This window comes from Dipteris shenzhenensis, chromosome 13 (assembly GCF_047967505.1).
Source record: "Dipteris shenzhenensis isolate YYH24624 ecotype China chromosome 13, Dip_SZ_1.0, whole genome shotgun sequence".
Classification (NCBI taxonomy): domain Eukaryota; kingdom Viridiplantae; phylum Streptophyta; class Polypodiopsida; order Gleicheniales; family Dipteridaceae; genus Dipteris; species Dipteris shenzhenensis.
The window spans coordinates 21,776,218-21,799,008 of record NC_141608.1 but is presented as its reverse complement, the minus strand read 5'-3'; the positions used below and the strand labels follow the sequence as shown (position 1 = coordinate 21,799,008).

General features: G+C 40.2%; 1 pseudogene; it reads right to left on the bottom strand.

The window, feature by feature from the left end:
• Positions 1 to 14,809: 14,809 nt before the first annotated feature.
• Positions 14,810 to 17,661, bottom strand: LOC147895169 (accumulation of dyads protein 2 pseudogene; annotated as a pseudogene).
• Positions 17,662 to 22,791: the final 5,130 nt, after the last annotated feature.

Sequence of the window (22,791 nt, the reverse complement as noted above, 5' to 3'; positions counted from 1 at the left end):
ATCTATATGCTCCAGAGGACTTTGATTCCTCTCAGGCGACTACCCCGAGGACTACCCCTGGTCCGACTCCTCTCGGACCTAGCACTATCACTACCCCTGGTCCAACTCCTCTTCCACGTAGCACTGCGACTACCGCTCGGGGAACTCCTTTGCTAGTCGCGCATGGCTTTGTCAGGAGTCCTGACGAGTTTGTAGCACAGATAAGCGATGAGGAGGCAGCGAGATTCTTCTCTCTGCTCTCTCAATGGACCTCAGCAATTCCTTCCCCTACACCAACGGTTGGACGTACTGCCCAGCCATCCCCTCGCACCCCTTCGACCACGGGATCATCACCTGCGCGGACCTCTTGCAAGGGAAGGAAGAGTAGGATGGGTGGCTCATGTTGTGCTGACTCGGGAGATGTAGACAAGTCAGCACACTCACGCTCCTTTAGGTCTCCACATGGTCCAGAGACACAGTATCAGTCAGGTCCCTTTCCCTCTCCTAGTCCCACTGCTACTCCTCGCTCCGGAAGCGCTCGCGCAGCTTCCACTCCTTCAGACTCTGCTACCATCAGTCCCCTCAGGGGATCTCTTCTATCAAATCACATCTGCCGGAGAGATAATAGAAGATAAAAAGAGCAAAGAAGTGATGGACACCATGAGAAGGTTGATGAGTCATCACTTCAAGAGCGGCATAAATACCGATTGGCGGTATTAAGATGGCCAAAAGAAGCAGGCGGTGATCGATGAGTTAAAACGAAGATACCCTAATCCGCCAAATGTGGAGTTTAATGACAATTATATGCGAGAGTGCATGGGTTTGGTCCTAAAGCATCGTAGATCAACCTTGCGTACTTCCATCACAAAGGGGTTGGCTAAACCCAGCTGGGCAGACAAAGCTGATTGGAAGTACTTCAAGAAGCAACATAGGAACCATCCCGAAATGTTCGAGGGTCAGAGGAGGGCTGCGAAGAGATGGCTGGACGTCATAGGTCCTTCGCACTTTGGTGCAGGCAGACGGTATGCATTCGAGGCAATCGTGGTAAGTCTACTTCTTCTCATTTAATGTATTGTTCTATTTGTTTTACTTACATATTACATGCACTTTAGCTTACTCTAACTCTCGTAAATTGGATCCACAGCAAGCTGCGATGGGCCGTCTTCCTACAGATGCAGAGACGCGACGCGCATTTCAGATAGGAACAAAGCCGTGGTTCATTGAGCAATAGGCAATGGGAGCGACGGTCGATTGGGCTGAGGTGGCTGCTCGCACGGTATAAGTTTACTCCTACTTGTAATCTCACTTTTTAATTTAAGTTCCAATCTAATTTTCGATTTATATGGTTCACTCTTAGGGTCAAAGCTCAAGTGTCCCATCATCGGAGGCGAGCGATCAACAGGGCCAAGGATCAGACACAGGTGGCGACGATGAGGGAGAAGACGCAGGTGTCGAGGACCAAGGAACAGGCCAACAAGACGAAGATGATTCGGATTTGGATTCAGATGAGTAGTAGTGGTAGTAGCATTTTATATATCCGCTCGTTTGAGCAATTTTGTATCACCCTTTTGAAAGGGTAATTTTGTTACAAACACTGTTGTAGATGTCCAACATGTATATGCATTTGTTACTCATCATTTCACAAGAACAATTTTGTATCACCCTGCAAGCAAGGGAAATTTTGTTATAAAAAACTTTCTTTTGTAATTACAAAAAAGAAAAAGGATTAGTGGGACTAAACAGGGCCAAAAGGAAGCCCTGTTTAGCCCCACTAACCCTTTTTTTTTACTTCTATTAATCGTCGCTATATAGCGACGTTTACCAGTGTTGCTATATAGCGACAATTAATAGTATCGCTATATAGCGACGTTTGCATCATCGCTATATAGTGACAATTGCATCGTCGCTATATAGCGACGATTGCCAGTGTCACTATATAGTGATGCTTTATAGCGACGGTCCTTTTCTGACACTTTTAGCGACACTTATAGCGACATTTGCGCCCGTGAAAAAAAAAAATTTAATGTAAAAAGCGTGGGTATTTCCGTCAGAAAATGGCCTATGCCTTGTAGTGGTAATTGTGGACATCTTAGCCAAGCAATGTTTCTTTGTCAATTCAATAGCATCTATCCATGGTAGTGTGTCAGAGTAAGTATAACCTACTTGTGTCATAATTACGTCAATGAGATGCATCCTATGCAATGCGCACATTCATTTATGTTTTCTATTTTGATGTGTAGATCGGCTCGAAAGTTGGTAGGTGCTATAGATGCACTTATGCAAATGGAAGGTGACTTAGAAGATCAAATAGAGTATGTAACATGCCCTGCACTGAAGTAGAATAATGACCACAATTGTGGGTGGAGAGTCGGATATAACTGCTTTTTACTCCTTGCTCAAATTTTTTATTTGAGCGACGGTGAAACCTCATTGTCGACATATACAGACTTGCATCTCTATGCATTTATGTCATCTATCATTAAGGCATTTATCGATAACATGGTGGAGCATCCAGAGGAAACATTGGTTGCTACGCCCATAAGTTGTCCTAATGTAACCGCTGTATTGGATGAAATGGGGAGCTCTTTTGAGGTTAGGGTTATCATTAGCAAGCAACGTCCTCGTGTTTTGACTTTTGGTAGCGAGGAGGTTACAATCCTCTCCGACCCTTTGAAAGAGGCTAATGGCAAAGACATGATGGCCATCCTCAGGTTTGATATGAACATCTCTTGGCTTGATACTTCAATCATTTGATTCAATCTGCTTCTAACATTCGTTTATTTATTGCTGTAGTACAGTTATATCAGTACAGTTATATCTCACTTTCCTAGATCAATACAGAATCACATCTGTATGCTCGATTCTCTCCTTTCAGCTGTACTTAGTGATACCAAGAAGACAGTAGATGATGTTTGTTCAATGCTACAACCTTTAGACTTGGATGGCATGCTAGTTGTCTTTATGCCATATTATGAGAAGTAAGTATGGTCTCAATCTTTCTTTTACTCTTTTATTTGTAATATTGTGTCAATTAATACTTAATATTGTGATAAATCTTATCGCTCGTTATTGGTGATGTAGCTCACATTGGAGCCTGATAGTATGGGATCTTGATGACAACCATTGTTGGTTTGTCAACTCATTTACAGGCTTTCATGGGGTGTTCAAGTAAGTGTTCTTTTATCATATCATTATGAACATGCATCTTAGTATTTACTACACAAATTCACTTTGTCATATGTCATGATGGACAGGTCTGCAAACAAGTTAGTTTATGCAATTATGAAAATCAGGGAGCATCAAGACCAACCAAATTTTGAGACACGCCTCGTAGTGGAGCAAAAAGACAAGTTTAGTAGTGGTGGAGAATTGCCTACAACTGTTGAGATATCGAGCTCCACTCGAGATATGCCAGGGTGACCGTTGTGTACTTATGTCACCGACTTGTTAGCTGGAGATGCGGTTGGTACACCACCCACGAATAATAGCTGGATGACAGCTATCCTTATCTACTATAGTTTGTGGCTCAATTAGTATGCCACCTTAGTTAGTTGAGTTTGGTTTGAGACCCACATATAGGGTTCTTCTATTTCTTTGTACTAGAGTTCTTTTGGCTTACACAACTAAGAAGAGGAAAATTGTTTTCAGCCTCCACCTTTGTTGTATTCCCCCATTTGTGATTGTGAAAAAGCCACAAGTGAGACTCCTTCCCTCTCTCCTACAATCTTCACATGGTATCAGAGCCTTGTTCGTGGTAAGGAGCTCAAGAAAGCAAGCCAAGTTCATGGTGTCCTGGTAAGAGGACCAGTGTTGCTTTCCTATTTCGAGTTTGGGAGCAAATCTCTGCAGGTAGCACAGCCAGGAGTGCAGGAGTGCACTGTTTCAGATTGAGACGCTCTTCATGGTGTGGCGAGAGCTCAGTATATGGTGCGGGAGAGGGCGTGGCCCTTAGTGATTTTATTTTTCTGATTTGAGGCTGTTTCGGGGCCCGTTTTGAAGGCGGAAGTTCTTCGCAGGCACTCAGAAAAAGGCCCTATTTTTTCCTGTGCGACCACTGCGCGGCTAGTTGGTGGAAAGGTGCCACAGAAATTGCATCATATGCCTGTGTGCAGAGATATTGGGAGTTGCAGATTCATGCCTGTTGCCTGTTGATGCAAAATCGTCACTAGGAAGTGACTGTGTGGTGAAATACCACTTTCGTCAGTTTTGCAGATCTGCCCGTGTGAGGCAAAAGCTGTGTTCTTTGCAGTGATAGAATATTTTGCAGTGTTCTGTAATGGCATCTGATTCTCTTTCACAGATTGTCACTGAAAAGCTTGACAAGAGATATCTGGCACAAACGCATTGGTCATGTTAATATACAGCGACTTAAATCAATGCAAGCCCAAAATATTGTTGCAGGATTGCCAAAATTCAAGCTTGCAGAAATGCACAAGATTTGTGAAGCCTGTCAATTTGGGAAACAGGCAAGGAAACCTTTTCCTAGGCATGTTTAAGAGAGTAAAAAGCCATTGGAATTAATCCACTCTGATGTAAAGACTACAAAAGCTGCATCTATTGGAGGCTGTCACTATTTTGTCACATTTATTGATGACTTCAGCAGAAAACTGTGGGTGTATTTTATGAAAAAGAAAAGTGAAGTGTTTGGGCACTTCAAAGCTTTCAAAGCTATGGTTGAAAAAGAAACAGGCCTGCAAATAAAATGCCTAAGGTCAGATGGAGGGGGAGAGTACCTCTCAAATGAGTTTGCAAGGTTCTTGCAGGAGCATGGTATAAAGCAGCAATATTCATGCAGTCATACCCCACAGCAAAATGGAATTGCAGAAAGAAAAAATAGGCATATTGGAGAGGTATCTCGGGCTATGCTAAATGAAAAAGATCTACCAGATTATTATTGGGCTGAAGCAGTTGCTACAGCAGTCTATATAATGAACAGGACTCCCACTGCAGCAATACATGGCATGACGCCAGAGGAGATGTATACTGGTAGGAAACCAGATATTTCTCATTTGAAGATTTTTGGTTGCATTGCCTATGTCCATGTGCCAGATGAGTTGAGGTCCAAGTGCATCTTTATTGGTTATTCTCTGCAGCAGAAAGGGTATAGATGCTATAACCCTTCTACACGTAAGTTCACAGTGAGCAGAGATGTTGTCTTTGATGAGATGAGCAGCTGGTATAAACTAGTAAATGTGATGATTGATGTAGATGCACAAAATGGTATTGCTGCATAGAATTCACAGCAGCAATCACAAAATATCAGTGGACCTGCAGTGTCCTCTAGCAGTGGTTCACATACTTCACCATGGACAGGTAGATTAAGATCAGGAGAATCTCCTCAAAGCAATGCAGATAGTGGTATGCAGGTATTACAAGAGAAGGTAGATCAGCCCATGTTTGATGTGAATGCAGGTCACTCTTATGTGGATGGTGAATCCAGTGGCTCAGAACAGAGCATTGATGATGAGTTGGGTATTCCTTCTGTTGTTACACCTGGAGTAAGGAAGACCAGGGATGTTTTGAGAGCACCTGGAAGTGAGCCTATTTTGCGCAGGTCTACCAGGGTTAGATATCCTGTGGATAGGCTGAAATATGATGGATTTACAGCCATTCACTATGCCTATATGGTCAAAGTGATACAGGAACCAGAACCCACTTCTTTTGAGCAAGCCATGGGAAATGAAAAATGGGAGAAAGCCATGGATGAAGAAATGGATGCCTTGGATGCTAATGCTACATGGGAATTGGTGCCTTTGCCTAAAGGCAAGAATGCAATTGGTTGTAAGTGGGTTTATAAGATCAAGCACAATGCAGATGGTTCTGTGAATAGATACAAGGCAAGATTAGTTGTCAAGGGGTATGCACAGACATATGGCATTGATTATGAAGAAACTTTCAGCCCGGTTGCAAGGATGGCAACCGTAAGAACAGCCATTGCTATGGCTACATCAAAGGGATGGTCTTTACATCAGATGGATGTAAAGAATGCCTTCTTGCATGGTGATTTGCAAGAAGAGGTCTTTATGGAGCAGCCAGCAGGTTATGTTCATGCTACTCATCCTGAGTTTGTTTGTAGGTTGAAGAAAGCCTTGTATGGCTTGAAGCAAGCACCTAGAGCATGGTCTGACAAGATAGGACAGTATCTTGTCACTATTGGCTTTCAGATTTCCAAGGCAGATTTCTCACTCTATGTGAGAAAAACAAAGAAAGGGATTATGCTGCTGGTCATTTATGTTGATGATTTGATCATCACAGGTGATAGTGATGAAGATATCCTTCATGTGAAAATGCTATTGAGGCAGAAGTTTGAGATGAAGGATTTGGGAGAGCTGCGTTATTTCTTGGGCATTGAGGTGATTAGATCACCAAGTGGGATACAGCTCTTGCAGAGGCAGTATGGATTGGACATGCTGTCCAAATATGGGATGACAGGCTGTAAGCCTATTTCAGTTCCTTTGGAGCAGAATGTGAAGCTGAGCACAGATGCAGGTGAGCTTCTGGAAGACCCTACTATGTACAGACGCATAGTAGGAAGTTTGATTTACATGACTATTACCAGGCCAGATTTGAGCTATGCTGTTGGGTTGGTAAGTCAGTTTATGCAGGCTCCAAGGAAACCGCATTTGGATGCGGCTAGACGCATACTCAGGTATGTGAAGTCCACATTGCAGTATGGACTATTTTATGAGGCTGGGGTTCAGATACAGTTGCATGGATACACTGATGCTGATTGGGTTGGTAGCATTTCTGATAGACGATCTACCAGTGGATATGTGTTCTCTTTTGGGAGTGCTGCAGTCACTTGGAGCAGCAAGAAACAGCCTACAATTGCCTTGTCGAGCACAGAGGCTGAGTACAGGGGTGCAGCAATGGCTGCATGTGAGGTAGCTTGGTTGCATAAGCTACTCTATGATATGCATCAGTCTACAGATGGGTCGGTTGTCATTTATTGTGACAACATGAGCAGTATACACTTGGCAAAGAACCCAGTCTTTCATGCCAGAACAAAGCACATTGAGGTGCATTATCACTATGTGCGGGAGAAGGTTTTACTAGGTCTTATTGATCTAGTTTATGTCAGCACAGAGGATCAGGTAGCTGACATATTCACGAAAGCATTGGGCGCAGAGAAGCTGCGCAAGTTCAGAGACCTGCTTGGTGTGCAGGATTTGGGATTGAGCTCGAGGGGGAGTGTTGAGATATCGAGCTCCACTCGAGATATGCCAGGGTGACCGTTGTGTACTTATGTCACCGACTTGTTAGCTGGAGATGCGGTTGGTACACCGCCCACGAATAATAGCTGGATGACAGCTATCCTTATCTACTATAGTTTGTGGCTCAGTTAGTATGCCACCTTAGTTAGTTGAGTTTGGTTTGAGACCCACATATAGGGTTCTTCTATTTCTTTGTACTAGAGTTCTTTTGGCTTACACAACTAAGAAGAGGAAAACTGTTTTCAGCCTCCACCTTTGTGTGTATTCCCCCATTTGTGATTGTGAGAAAGCCGCAAGTGAGACTCCTTCCCTCTCTCCCACAATCTTCACAACAACTTCATGTTGTTCCTCAATGAAATTTTTGAACATGTCTCAATAGAAGGATATACAAAGCTCGAGCTACAAGATTTTATGGCTAAGACTGTTCACTACCTAACTGCTACCATTGGGAAACAACATGATGGACTCAATGAAGAACCTGAGGGAGCCAAAGAAAAACAAGAGACAATTCAGTCTCCTTCTGCATCATAGCCTCAAGTAGAAGCATTACAATCTCCACTTGAATTAGAGACTCAATGCATTCTTCCTACACAAGAAGTAGAGACTCAATGTGCATCTACAACATCACATCTTGCAAAGGAGGAAGAGATTAAGTCTATCCCGATTGCACCAGAAGTAGAATCTCAATGTACACCATCCACACAAGAAGTAGAGACTCAATGTACTCTTAGAGAATCACAGCCTCAAGAGTCCTTGAAGATTTTTATCTTGTTTGTATTGATTAATGATAGTGTTTTTTAAACTTATGTTAAATGTTACAATACATTAGGATATTTACTTATTATATTTATTCAATTTGTATTATTATTGTATTAGCAATTCTAAAAAAATAAATTGTATTAGCAATTCTAATATGATCTACTCAGCCCTACCAGACTTGTTGCAGAGAATACAAAACTATTACAAGCCATAGAGGCCAAGATCACACTAGAAGATCTCATAATTAATATCTCTTATCTTCTCAACAATCCAATCTTCCACAGACTCCACGTCCATATCCTCAACATAATTACAATGAAGGAAGAAATTCAAGCAATCATGATGGACAGGTTGCAGACTCCACATCCATATCCTCAACATAATTACAATGAAGGAAGAAATTCAAGCAATCATGATGGATAGGCCACAGAGGCCGAGATCACACTAGAAGATCTCATCATTAGTATCTCTTATCTTCTCAACAATCCAATCTGATCTCATCATTAGTATCTCTTATCTTGTCAACAATCCAATCTTCCACGGACTCAACTTCCGTATCATCAACATAATTACAATGAAGGAAGAAATTCAAACAGTCACTAGACAGGCCACAAAGGCCAAGATCACACTAGAAGATCTCATCATTAGTATCTCTTATCTTCTCAACAATCCAATCTTCCACGGACTCCACTTTCATATCGTCAACATAATTACAATGAAGGAAGAAATGTAAACAGTCACAGATTGTTTCTTTATACTCTTTGGGAGGCCTTTATTGTTCTTTCAGCATCCCGATCAAATCGGCCATACCGAGTGCTTCGATAATGTAGGTTGCTTAAGAAGTCCAAGAGATCTTGTCATGCTTTTATAATACATTGTAAAAGTCTTTCGTTCTCTGCTATCTTCTAAGTCTTCTCCCTCTCTATCCGCCTCTGTGCATCGAATTCCTCTCTCCCCACCCGTGTGAGTGGAGAGCCTTGTCAAATTCTTGCATCTCTCATTGCTCCTTGGTCAACAACCCATTGTTTGAGACTGTCGATTCCAGACTCCACGTCTCTGACGATGCCAAGGACATCCATGGTGGGTGGAGAGATGATAAATTAAGAGTGATAAATGAAGAATGTGCTTGTAGAAGGACTAGGATGGACGAAAGAAGGGAGTCTAATCATATTATTCTTGTCTTCAATCACTTTATTTCATAGATTTAAACCAATTCAAAATCTATCATCTCATGTATCTCTCACATTTATGGTCTTTTATTTTTTACTTCACTCAATGAACAACTCACCTCTGTAAATTTATTAAATTGGTTTTACTTTTTTGAAAGTCTAATTTATTATATACAATAAATATCTTATGATGAGAATCTAATAATTATATCATTCTTGTGTTCCATCATTTTACTTTATATATTTCAATGTACTGATCAATGTCTCCCATTATGGTCTTGCATCCCATCATTTTATTTTATAGATTTCAATGTACTCACTATCTTACATGTCTCGCATTACGGTCTTGCATCTGTTACTTCAGATAATCTAGTCATCTCAGCCTTTACCAATTCTTTATTCTAAATCTTTCATCCCACATTATGAGTCTGTAGTTCTATAAATCCCCTAGGAGTCGTTCATCTTCTATATCTCACCCGTAGCAAACACTTCTTCCACTTTGCTCTTCTTACCTTACTCCTCTCTTCAAGCTTTCTCCTTCCATCTTGCCCGCAGCCTTACCTCCTCTTCTCAAGCATACTCCTTTCATCTTGCCTTACCTCCTCTAATTACCTTCCTCACTCTCGTTACCTTCCTCACCTCGTTTGTCTTCTCACCTGCAACAAACACTTCTTCCACTTTGCTCTTCTTACCTTACTCCTCTCCTCAAGCTTGCTCCTTCCATCTTGCCCGCAACCTTACCTCCTCTTCTCAAGCATACTCCTTTCATCTTGCCTTAACTCCTCTAGTTACTTTCCTTACTCTCGTTACCTTCCTCCTCTCGTTTTTATAAATCTTTTTAGGGTAATCGATTCTGTCGAGCAAGCCATTAGCAGCATCAAAGTATGGATTGCCGAGAACCAAGGAAAGAGAGAGGAGAGAAAGCAAAATCCAGCTCCATTAACCCAGTACGAGAAGGATGACTTTGCTTGTCAGAAGGGCTTAAAGAAGGAAGAGAAAAGAAAAATAAGTATGGCTACTATTGAAATAGATAAATTGCAATCATATAGGAGAGAGCTAATAGACTTTCAAAGTGAGATATCTTCGCGTGTGGCTCGTTATGGAAGATTTTCACCCCAGGAAGTGCAAGCCATTCGGAATAAACAAAGTGTTATGCAGGAGAAAATTCATCAATTCTTACTTCTCTTCTATAATTTTAACTACATCGATGAGGATGAGATGAGCTCAGCTCTTGAATGGGTTAAATTTAGGCTAAGGGCTTGAAAATAGAAAATTCATCAAATTGAATGACTGTAGTCTTGAAAATAAATTTGCCTTCCAATGAGAGTCTTATTGTAACTTTTGGTGTTTTTCAACACCTTTATAAATATTATGAGAGTTTGCTACTTTTAACTACATCGATGAGGATGAGATGAGCTCAACTCTTGAATGGGTTGAATTTAGGCTAAAGGCTTGAAAAGAGAAAATTCATCAAATTGAATGGTTGTAGTCTTGAAAATAAATTTGCCTTCTAATGAGAGTCTCTTTAATACTGTAACTTTTGAAGGTGTTTATTAACACCATTAAATATTAAGAGAGCTTACAACTGCTGAATCTTATTTTTTCATGTAACTTATCTAGGCTGCTTTAAATTTTATAATTTTAGTTTCATGTCCTTAAAAAATATATAAAAAAATGCTTGTTTTTATGTTTTTATGTTTTTATATGTGCTTTGAAGATTGGGTTTTTCTTAAATTTTATCTGAAAACTAGTCCAAAAGTATATGTAAAAATGAATTTGTACATTGACAAGTCCAAAATTAATGAAATAAGTGTTTAGTGATAGTTTTTCATAGGAGTTGGAGATGGAGAAATGTAAAGGAGCTGCAACCTGAGCATTATAGCTCCCACCTCCTCGCCTAGTGATGCAAAATCTCCTTCTACAGATGAAGACAGTCGTGAGCTTATGAGAAAGGTAAAGAAATCCATTTGAAGAGAGAGACAAAAGAAAAGAATGGCCTACATACGGCTACCCTAAAAATCCTTTCCCCCTTCCTGTACATTCTACCTTAGATTAAAATTATCAATCTTCCTATGTGTATACCTATACCTTTAATCTTTAAAAATTTTCCCTCTAGTGAATGGACGTGGTATTATACAGGTTCTAAGGTTCACCCCCTTGGCATGCACTAGCTTCACAAGTCTAGAGTACATTTTTTACAAAAGTTTGCCTTTTCGACCAAATGAGAAAATGTTATTGAGCTTGCCCTCAAATGTATCAGTGCAATATTGGAGACCTCCTAATAAATAGCAAAGGTTCTGGTTGTCTCCTTGGGCTTTTAGGAAGCTCAAGTAGTGCACTTTCAATCAAATAATAACTTCCATATTTGTGTAGTCTGAACACTTTTTTTTAAAAATTTGATATCGGATAGAGTCCAAGCTGCATGCTTCATAGGCATCATAGCATTTGCAATAGTTTAATGATCTCATTCAAGATGCCAACTGTGTATTTTTTTTAACCTCAAATTCAAGTTAAGAATCTGTACATTATCTTAGACACCAAGTTTTTCAAATTCCATTGAGTCGAAATGCATAAGTTACAAATTGAGCTAGTTAGCCATATGCAATATATTCCCAGAACTTCACAAAAAGTGGCTACACCCAATCATGCATTGGCCCCTCTAGCTTCTTTGGCTTTGGTAAATTCCTTACTCTTTGCTAAAAACCAAGAATTTCACCTATTTGCAATAAGCTTCTATAGATAGAATAATTGCAATGCTACACAACATACACAAATGAGAACCCAAATCTATAACATCTTGGGTCTCATGAACTATTTTTACTTTCCTTCTTCAATCTCTCATCACTTCTCCTCATTACAACACCTCTTCTTTACTTCCTTTCCAATCATTTTCCCTTTTGTTGCCAATGGCTAATTTTCTACATTTGAGCATGATTATCATATCCTCAAATATGATGTTTAAAATAAATTTATGTTATTCCATAGTGATTCATCTTGCTTAGGAGCAACCAGATTCTCTCCTTTATTCCTTCTTCTGTCCCTCTGTATTTTCTTATTCTAAGGTCTCTTCTTTGTGTATTTGATCCACAATTAATTGTCCCTACCTTGAATTCTATCCTTCCCTAGGTGTAAGATGTAATGAAAGAATGAAGGAAGCAACTTCTTTGTGTTCAATGCCAATCTTCTCATGCTTCTTATAGGCCTACTTCTCTTGATGATACACCCACACCAAATGGAAAAGTTCCTCCCTACTGAGAGGATTATAGCTACAATTCAGGTGTCTAAAACATAACTTCATCAGATGTGTCTCCATGTCATGTTGCTAGTACAAGAGTTATCCCATAAGATGGTATGTGTAATAAAAGCACATGTAACCTCTAAGGGGGACTCTAGATTTAGATGTGAGACATGATTCTAGCTTGTGGAATAACAATGCCAAAGGGGTTGTCATAAGTGGACAATTCTAGACAGCACAATCTACCTTAAAAATAAGCATGAGATGGCATGTTATCTTTTACCACAACCCATTATTTGTCGAGTAAGCATCTATTTGCACTATGATCACTCATGAAATCATGCTCTATTGACAAGACTAAGGTGGGTATTTCACACGTAGTAGTGTAGTAGCTAGCAATGCTTTGCATAGATAATTGTAGAGTGCTAAAATTACATAAGTTATATCTCATAACTTATTTTCATTTCTCTATCCTAAATGCTCATATTGAGAACGTTCCCTAAATCATACCTAGCTTAGTTTCTTTTGGGATTCTATCATCTTAGGGAAATCTAAAAAAACATAAACAATGTAATTATTTTCATGCTTATAATGTATGTAATCTATATCATGTGTATAGTATGATTTATCTAGAATGTTGCTTTCTCAACAAGTGCAAAGAATCACAAATGCCACATGCAATGTCTATTCAATAATATCTCATCATATAGTAATAAATATTCATACATTGTATGTATGTATGTATGTATGCATGCATGCATCCATATATATATATATATATATATAAATGTGTGTGTGTGTGTGTGTGTGTGCGTGTGTATATAGATATCACATTACAAATATACATCTTACATCCATGTGTGGGTTGATATAGGTCAGCATGAATGAACCTCATAATTGATATACATTCTTTTAAAAAGAAATTTTACTAATTAATTATTGAACATGTGAAATAATAGTATTAATAACAATGTAGTATTTATAAATTTTCAATGCTATTAACTATTATTAAACACTAAAATATCAAAGTTTAGCATCTTTAATTTAGTTTCAAAAAAGCTACTCCATGTATTAAAAAAATTGAAACTACAAACAAAATATAGTTATTAACTAACAAAAGTCTAGTGCATGTGCCTCTTCTAACTCCATGGGAGTGGGGGTTTAACCAAGTGGTTAAGCCACTAGGGCCCAACTTAGACATCCTGAGTTTAAATTCCTCTTGGGGCATGTCAAAAGGGAAATTCCCTTTTAGCACAAACACATGATGACCGATCGATTGTGCTACATGTATAAACTTTGCTACCATATCACCAATTCAAGCTGCCATGTTAGCAACAAGTTTCCAGCTGACTTGCCATGTGTTAGATCTAAAGCTAACCATGTGTTTGGACTCTGAGTCAAGATTCCATGTTAGCAAGTCTTTAAGTCGAATGCCATGCGGCTAATTACTGGATGGCCACATTGAAGTATAGATTATTTAAATAAAAGTTTGATGGAGACTCTTTGGGTATGCATTTGAATCATAAGCAAGATCTACTATTTTAGTTAGGAGATGTTAATGATGAATACTCTAAGGCAATACTTATACCAACTTGTTAAATACAAAGACACAATAAAAATACTTTCTCTTACCTCATTGTCTCAACATTACTATATGAGGAGTGTACAATAAAAGCAAGGGAAGAAAGATGATTAGATGAAATGACACTAGAAGTATGGTTTGGAAAGGTGAAAATCAAGAATTTTGCCCAGATATTGGTCATGAGCATTTATGTAAATACCATGAGAACAAAGTCCATATTGCAAAGTACCATTACAAAAGGTTTACAATGAAAGTTTCAAGAAGGATGTTGATATGGAAAAATGAAGAAGATACATGAAAACATTGTAGAGTAGACTAGCAAGCAAGCAATTGTGATTCATCTACATGAATCATTCATAGTAGTTTCATAGTACACGAATCAATCAAGTTTATTCTCCACCTTAACTTTATTCTCAACATAGTATGAATGCAACCTTAAAATAAAAATTATAGAAATTTAGACAGAAAGGATAACTAGGCTATAAGGAAAACTAAGAGTGAGACTCAAGGAAACAACTTTCTTATACAATATTCATACAAAAAGAATGGAAAGAAAATCTTAATATAGGAAAGTAAAGGATTCAAAGCATGGAGACCCGTGGAGTACCTTATTAAATGGAAACGTGTGGAATTGGATGTTTCTATGTGGGTGTGTGATGTGCTTATTTCTAGGCGAGATGGGGTGCAATGCAATGAAGCCCTTGTGCAATGCTATACCATAATATATGGCAATGCAATGAACCCTTAAAATCCAGCTATGCGTTCTAGACAAATGCATGAGAAAGTTCTTGTACAATGCTACACTATGAAGTGTTACATTGCAATGAAGCCCATGATATGTCATTCAGGTAGATGAAGCAAGATAAGGGCTTCATTTCTTTTGAGTAGGTTGAGTCGGAGGTGTGAAGAGAGGACTACTGATTCTGCCGACACGCAACCTAAAGATCGGATTCAGCTGGCTAGCCAGCAGCCCCGCCAGAGCATTGTACCACGCTATGGCTGCCGTGATGATCCCCATGAACCCTGCCGCCCTGTGCACCCCCCCATACGACCCCAACCCGCGGTTCCTGCTCCCGAATTCTGCCGCAGTCAGTAGCGCAAATGTTACCGTTAGCGTCAAGAACAGCAGCACCAGCCCCACTGTTGTTCTCAATGACGCCACTAGCATCACGAAGGTGAAGATCGTCCAGGCGAGTAAATAGATCGATAATGCCCGCAGTAGCACGGGATCCGGCGAGTCGCTGTAGGCTTCGATAATTCCGAAGCTGGGAATGAGAATGGTTGCAAACGAGAGCCAGAAGGCTCCGTAGGAGGTGAAGGCCGTGGCTCCGAACGTGTTGCCCACTGCAAATTCCCACATGCCGGCCAGGATCTGCGCTAGCCCGCCGTAGAACAAAGCCAGGCCTGTGATCACATTCACTGGGTCGCTTGTATGGACGCCGAAGATCCCAGCATTGTAACAGGAGAGCACGAAAGTCGTAAGGGCGAAGCTAGCCAGGCCGAGGGGGGCAGGATTTCCTGCCATGGTTGAAATGCAGGTGCTGCAAGGCTAGGGGACCTTGGAGGAGCCCTGAAGAGAGTGAGTGAGCAGATGGGCAGTTCTGGGCGGAGTCCAAAACAGAAGCGCTTCTTCCGGTTGCTTAGCAAGCCTCCTTGATCTCTTGGCAAGAGCAAACGAGGCAGTAAGGCAGGGCGATAGAATCAAGACGTCTATAAGAAGAGGATAGGCAGCGAATGCGTACAGTCAGAGACTGTAGAGCCAAGAGGCGATGCTGAATTCATAGGCCGTCAGCTGGTAGATTGAGGGCTAGGATTGATCAGGAAGATAGAGAAGCGCAAAGAAGATAAGTGGAAAACATGGATAACAATAGGGAATATAAAGAGGTGCAGGAAGTTTGATAATGACGAAAAATCTTGCAGGCTGTCGTCGATGTCACCAATGGCCTTGGAATTTCATTCCGTTGCCGTCCTCATCCTGCGTTTTTGTGATAGGTCTCACACATCACTGAAGAATCCCATTGGTCTAAAAATAAAAACACTGTAGATCTTGCATTGCCCGAGAATGAGTTTTTTTTAAATTTGAATGCTTTTTTCCTATCATGGACTTTTGTCCTACTCGAATTTCAAGAAATTTAAAATTTATAAATTACTATACTCATCAAGAACAGAGCATTGTGCTAAAATTTTATAAGTGTTGTTCTTTTCGTTAATTCATCTAGTCCTTTTTGTGAAGCAAGTTGAATGCCATAGTAGTACTTGCTTTATAACTTGCGCTCCACATATTCATCGAAGCTTCAAAGTACATGCACAACAACACAAAGCAACTATAGACGTACTTGGTAGACGCGCAAAATAACAGGCACATCTATAGGCATTGCTTGAGTAGAGGAATTACGGACGCATCTAATAGCGCGTCTAACAACTCATCTATTTACGTGTGTATTAACATGTCTATTTGTGCATTTAAACTGAGAAAATACGGGCTCGTCTAACATTGCGTTTATCAGCGCATCTATTTGCGCATGTATTCACACGTCTATTTGCACGTCTAAACTGAGAAAATACTGGCCCATCTAACATGGCGTTTATCAGCGCATCTATTTGCGCGTGTATTAGCGCGTTTATTTGCACGTTTACACTCAGAATTAGACGCGTATTTAGACGCAAACCAGCGAATACAGAAAGTGAGATTTTGGTGTACATCATTGCTTTCCGAACATTGCCCATGATTACCAAAGCACATCATTTTAACAAACACATCAATGCTTTTTTGCAAGCCCACATATACAAGAATTAAGTGAGGTAAGGAGAATGAGACAATATGTAAAATAGTTTTGCTAATATCAATGATGGGCTACGGTTCAATCTTATCCTCAATGAGATCAACCCTTACCAAATTATCTACTTCAAAATCCAAACACGTGTTTAGATCTATAAATACATTCAACCCACTACTACTTGTGCTACTCATGTGCTCATCGAAATCAGCATCACCAATGGTAGGCTCGTCCTCACGGGTAATGGCCTCAATATCTATATCTCCTATCTCATGATCATTCTCCTCTCTCGTATCACAGTCATCATCACGTCCATGGCCATGTAATCCTCCATACGCTCCATATTAGTAAATGTATTATACATCACTTTGGAACGTGGCATAATAGGTATGACATGCCACCATCTATTATTATCCACCATTGATTGATAGACAACCTAATCCAAACACAAATACAATCATGTTATTTTTCTTGCATCAAATATTTAAAAGCGAGTATTTTTATATGTGTGCACAGTACTTGTTCACATTGTTGCGGTAGTACTAGTGTGTCCTTCCTACTTTGCTAAAACTTTGTGGACTCAATAGTTACAAAGCCACTTGCATGGCATTTGATTGTTACATTAGAGCCTCTTTACACCACGTCCTTAAACCACTTTACATCCAAAACATACACAAAGAACCGTCGAAAGTCAAGCTTAATAATATCTTGGATTATGCCACAATAATCATCCATGGCTCCATTGGCTCCCTCAAAGCTAGCAATGATGCCACAATCTTGTGTGTTTCTCTTATCATCAATCCGTTGTGTTTGAAAATGCTTGCCCTCACACCATATAGCATTGAACATAGTGTACTACACCGAGAAAAAATCAATTAAATAAGCAATCTAAATTATTGAAAGCTCCTAGCTTATGCATAACATTCTATATACCGACCTTGCTCATGCATCCCCTAGCATACTCCCATTCTTCTATCGTGATATGCATCCCCTCGTCTTTCTCTGCTTTCTCCATTTCATCAAGTAGCCAATCCACATGAATATTCTTTGGAAGTGCTCTTAGATACTGAGGGTATGGCACACGAGATCCGTGGTGTGTATGAAAGAGGGCCCTTTCTTCTTGTCTTCTTGCCTTTGCATCCTCATATCTTGTCACCCATCTTTTTATCACATCACTATTAAGCACGCAATAGAGGTTGATACTATTATGCAACTTTGTGTCTATTACTTTGTTGCCTCCTTTTCCTTGAGGCACAATAGAGGTCATCCTTAGGTCTTCATCATCTCTCCATAGTCGTGGGAGAGAGCTATCCACATCAACAAGAAACTCAGAAATATATACAAGTGACTCTTGTACCAACCAACCCTCAGCCATGCTACCTTCGGGTCTTACATTTTGTCTTACAAAGCCCTTCAAGGTCTTCATGAAGCGCTCGAGGAAGAACAACCATCGTGCATGTATAGTACTGCATATAGCAATCTCATCCACCAAATGCACTATAAGATGTAGTTGGCTTGTGAGAATAGAACGTGGAAATGTCTCCTCTACTAAACAAACCACCTCCACTGACATAACTTGAGCATTCTCAAGCGTGGTGGGATCTATTTCCTTTGAGCTCACATACCTAGAAATGAAAAAGTATAGCATATTAGCAATATGCATTCAAACTTGCATGGAGCATTGATAGGCATCATATTTTGTATCATGTAAAGTACCTCACAAGCTCGCCCATCTTATAAATACAATATTTCACGTCCTTCGATGTACTACGTGAAATGCTAGTAGGTAGTATGAACTGAACCCACGAGGAGGTGGTTGATTAGTTGCTTATAATTATTCAGTCACAAATTTGAAAGGAAAAAGATATTATGCACATAAAATACTTACTTGGAGCATCTTGTGCCAATCATGAGATTTCAAGCCATAATAATAATAGTGGGAATACGAATTTAATAATAGCACGCTTCACCATCTCCATCTCTAGCTTTGATAACATCCATAGTGCACGAGGTAAAAAAACACGCCCATTTGGTCTCTCTTGTGGCCAAGCTTCACGCATCCTCCCTGTGGTACATAGATCCTCCCTTACACCTGCGGAATCTCGTGTCCCATTCAAGTGCTCCCAAATGGTAGATGCCACATTCTTGAAGATATGCATGGGATCAAGCAGGTGATTGATCTTGAGGTGGGACCAATATGGTAAACGATAAAAGATGGAGTATCTAAACAAAAGTTGGTGTTAGCGGGCAATCTTTATTTCCAGCCAATATAGCACACAATAGTTACAAACCCTTACTGGCTCATGCCAAGTGGTGGAGGAGTCGTGGAACCATTCCAAATTCTCATCCAATCTCCCGCGGTGAGTGATTGTGGGAGGACTTGATTCCAAGGGGCAACATATCTAGGATGATCAGGTGGGAGAAATCAATGGTGATTCTCATAGATGACCTTATTCAATGTGTCTGCCCATGAGGCAACTAACGAAGGACCACAAACAGGACATGCATGGTAACCCGATGTAGTGAGACCTAAACAATAGATGCAATTAAGAGTTGAAGGTGGGTTTAGGGTGCCACATCATTTGCCTATTCATAATTAAAAGTGCAATGCTTACCTGAACACTCGCCATAGCCTGGGAAGTCATGCATCATCCACATCAAGACTGCTTTTCAGTTAAAGTCTCGTGACAAGGGAGGCCTGCTCACATCATGCACCTCGATACCTCTCCAAAGTATCTCTAGCTCGTCAATCAAAGGCTCCAAATAAACATCAGGATTTTTGACTTTATGTTTTTCTGGCATTAGAAGGGACAGCATAACATGTCCTTTCTTAATAACCATAGAGGGTGGAAGATTATAATTCACCAATATCACTGGCCATACACTGTAAGAGGTGCTTTTGAAACCAAATGGGTTCATACCGTCCATACCCAATCCAAGTCTCAAGCTCCTAGGTTCTTCCTTGAAGCTTGGCCATGTGTCTTCAATATGCTTCCACACAGGAGAGTCCACGGGAGTTCTCCACTTGCCATCGGTTGATCGATGGGAGGAATGCGATGACATGAGCTCTGCAATAGATTTGCACTTGAACATATATTGGATGCGAGGGGTTACGGGAAAATGTCCAAAGTTTTGAGATCTGCTCAATATCTTGCATCTCCACAAGTAGGACACACTCTTGCATCCTTATATAGTCCACGAAACAAAACACAATCATTGACACATGCATGGATGCGCTTGTAATCTAATCCTCCAAGAGAGGTCACATGTTGCCTTCACTACTACACACGCATCCTATTGCGACGTTTACGTACCGACGATTAGCGCCCGCTTAGCGTTAATCGTCGGTATAAAAATCGGGTGTCGTAAATCGTCGCTATATAGCGACTTTTACTAAGCGTCGCTATATAGCGACATTAGTAAAAGTCGCTATATAGCGACTTTTAAAGGTCGCTATATAGCGACACTGAGACAATATATTATAGCGACGTTTTACAGAGAGGTTTTTTTTTTTTTTTAGCCTTAAAAATTATTTTCTTCCAATGATAAAATTTTTTAAATTTTCATACATGTTTGAGCTCATAGAGAATTAAAAAATGAGAGCATGTACATCAAGCCTTTGAAGCTCATATATTCATGTCCAAGTTTGAGATGAGAAAAATCAAATTAAATAAGAGCATTTACATCAACTGTTTCATCTTGAGCCAAGTCTAAGGCACCAAGCAAGTCTATCTCCAACTCTATACCGAGTTGATCTCCTATATCATCATCGTACTCTAGCATCGTACGTTCACCTAAAAGTATTTGATCATCTTCTTCAATTAAGCTTAAGTGTGGTGATTGATCTTGACGATTGTTGTCTTCCTCGTCAATATCGTGATCTCCATCCTCCTCCCGTGCGATGTCATTATGCGCATCTTCCTCTTGCCTCATATGGTGATCTACATCTTCTTCGCTAGATTCATCAATTAGATCCGGCATTGGTAGTGGCATCTCCATATCCACATCTCGATCTTCAAAAATCTGCTTACTTCGTGGTGCAACTTGGATCACGTACCACCATCTTGGATCAGAACGATCCGGATGAAAAACCACCTATATTGAAGATGAAAAATCACGTGCCAAATGTCGTCAATTATATATATATCAATGGACTTAAAAAACGAAAGCTTCGACTAATTAAATCATTAGTATGCACCTGCTCACAGTGCTCGGGAAGAACAAAAGTATCACTTTCATCGGTCCAATGTTTGGTGGAGTCTATTGCAAAGAGACCGCTACCATCTTTTCTCACAGTCGCATGGGGACCGTTGTAAGTAGTTCTAAACCATTTTACATCAAGAATGAAAATAGTAAATCGTCTGAAATCAATTTCATAGATGTTGCGTATGGTTCCACAATAATCCAACTGTGAGGAGAGAAGATTGGTATCCGAAGCACTTGCTCGGCTATCTTGTGTGAAGTTAGCCATGACTCCACAATCATACGTGACTCTCTTTGAATCGATGCATTCTACGCAAAAATGTCGTCCATATGACCATAATGCACTGTACTTTTTGTACTGTAAAAGAGCATCATTAAAACAATGAAGATGCACCTATTTTATAGCATATATTGCCACAAATAATTACTTAATTACGTCAAGAGATAAGAAACTTACATGCACCATACATCCAGATAATAACTCCCGCTCGCGCTCGTTTATTGTCTCTCCATCACGTTCAGCTTTACGTATAGCTAGTTGTAGCCAATCAAGTGACATGTCAGTAGGGAGAAGAGCCAGATCTCGTGGATATGGTTGTGATCGCCTGTACATTACTCTGAATCTCGTCCTTGCATTTATTCTTTCTGCTTTGGCCACTTCATATCTCTCAATCCACTTCTGCATCTCAGGGCTATTGAGGATACAAAACTTATTGAATTTCTCCATTTGCTCTTCGCTCATCTTTCTTTCAATCCCTTTTCCTTGGGGGACCTCGCCAATGATGCGATCATCATCCTTGTTGTGCCAAGCTTGCGGCATATCAGGATCCGTGGATGCAAGAAACTCTGTGATATATACTAATGACTCTTGCACAAGCCATCCCTCTACCATGCTTGCTTCTGGTCTTGCTCTTTGTCTTACAAACCCCTTTAAAGTTTTCATAAACTGCTCGAGAAAAAACATCCATCGATTATGAACGGTACCTGCTATAGCCACCTCATTAACTATGTGCACAAGCAAGTGGACTTGAGTTGTCATAATGCTTGAGGGAAAGTGCTTCTCAAGCAAGCATACGGCTTCGATGGATTCCACCCTAGCCTTCTCGATGCTCGATATAGAGATCTCTTTTTGAGATATCCACCTATTTCACATGTCCATGCATATGTAAGATATTTGAGATATCCACCTATTTCACATGTCCATGAAGAAAATACATAATGCGAATTGATAGTAAGCATACCTCACAATACCACAGATCTTGAATATAGCATTTCTAACATCTTCTTGTAAGCACCCTTTTATTGTAATTGGAAGGATGAACTATCAAAGCAACAATGAAATCATGTCAACAATATAACATAATAATAATTACGCTAATGCATCACTATTATCGGTACACTAATTCTACTTAGAATACCTATAAGACCTTGTGCCAATCATGGGACTTGAGGCCACTAAGCTTATTGTCCTTTGAAAATGCTCCTTTCAAGCAACGCATGTACCCTGTCGGTGTTTGAAAAGAGGCAATGTCTACCTTGATCACTGCCTCCTCCCTCGTAGAGAGGATCCACGTTGCTTTCGGGAGGACAACTTTTCCTGAAGCATGCACTTGGGGCCACAAATGAGACATCCTATTCATAGCACGCAAGTCTTCTCGCACTCCTCTCCAGTCCTTGGAACCAACCAAGTGTGCCCAAATGGTAGCCCCCACATTCTTAAAGATATGCATGGGATCCAAGAGATGATTGATTTGTAACTGACCCCAATAAGGAAGCTCGTGAAAGATCGATAGCCTCTTCATACCAGGAGGAGGTTCCTCTCCATTCTCCCTCCAAGCTTGAATCCAATCACTTGCTTTCAAATATGATGGTG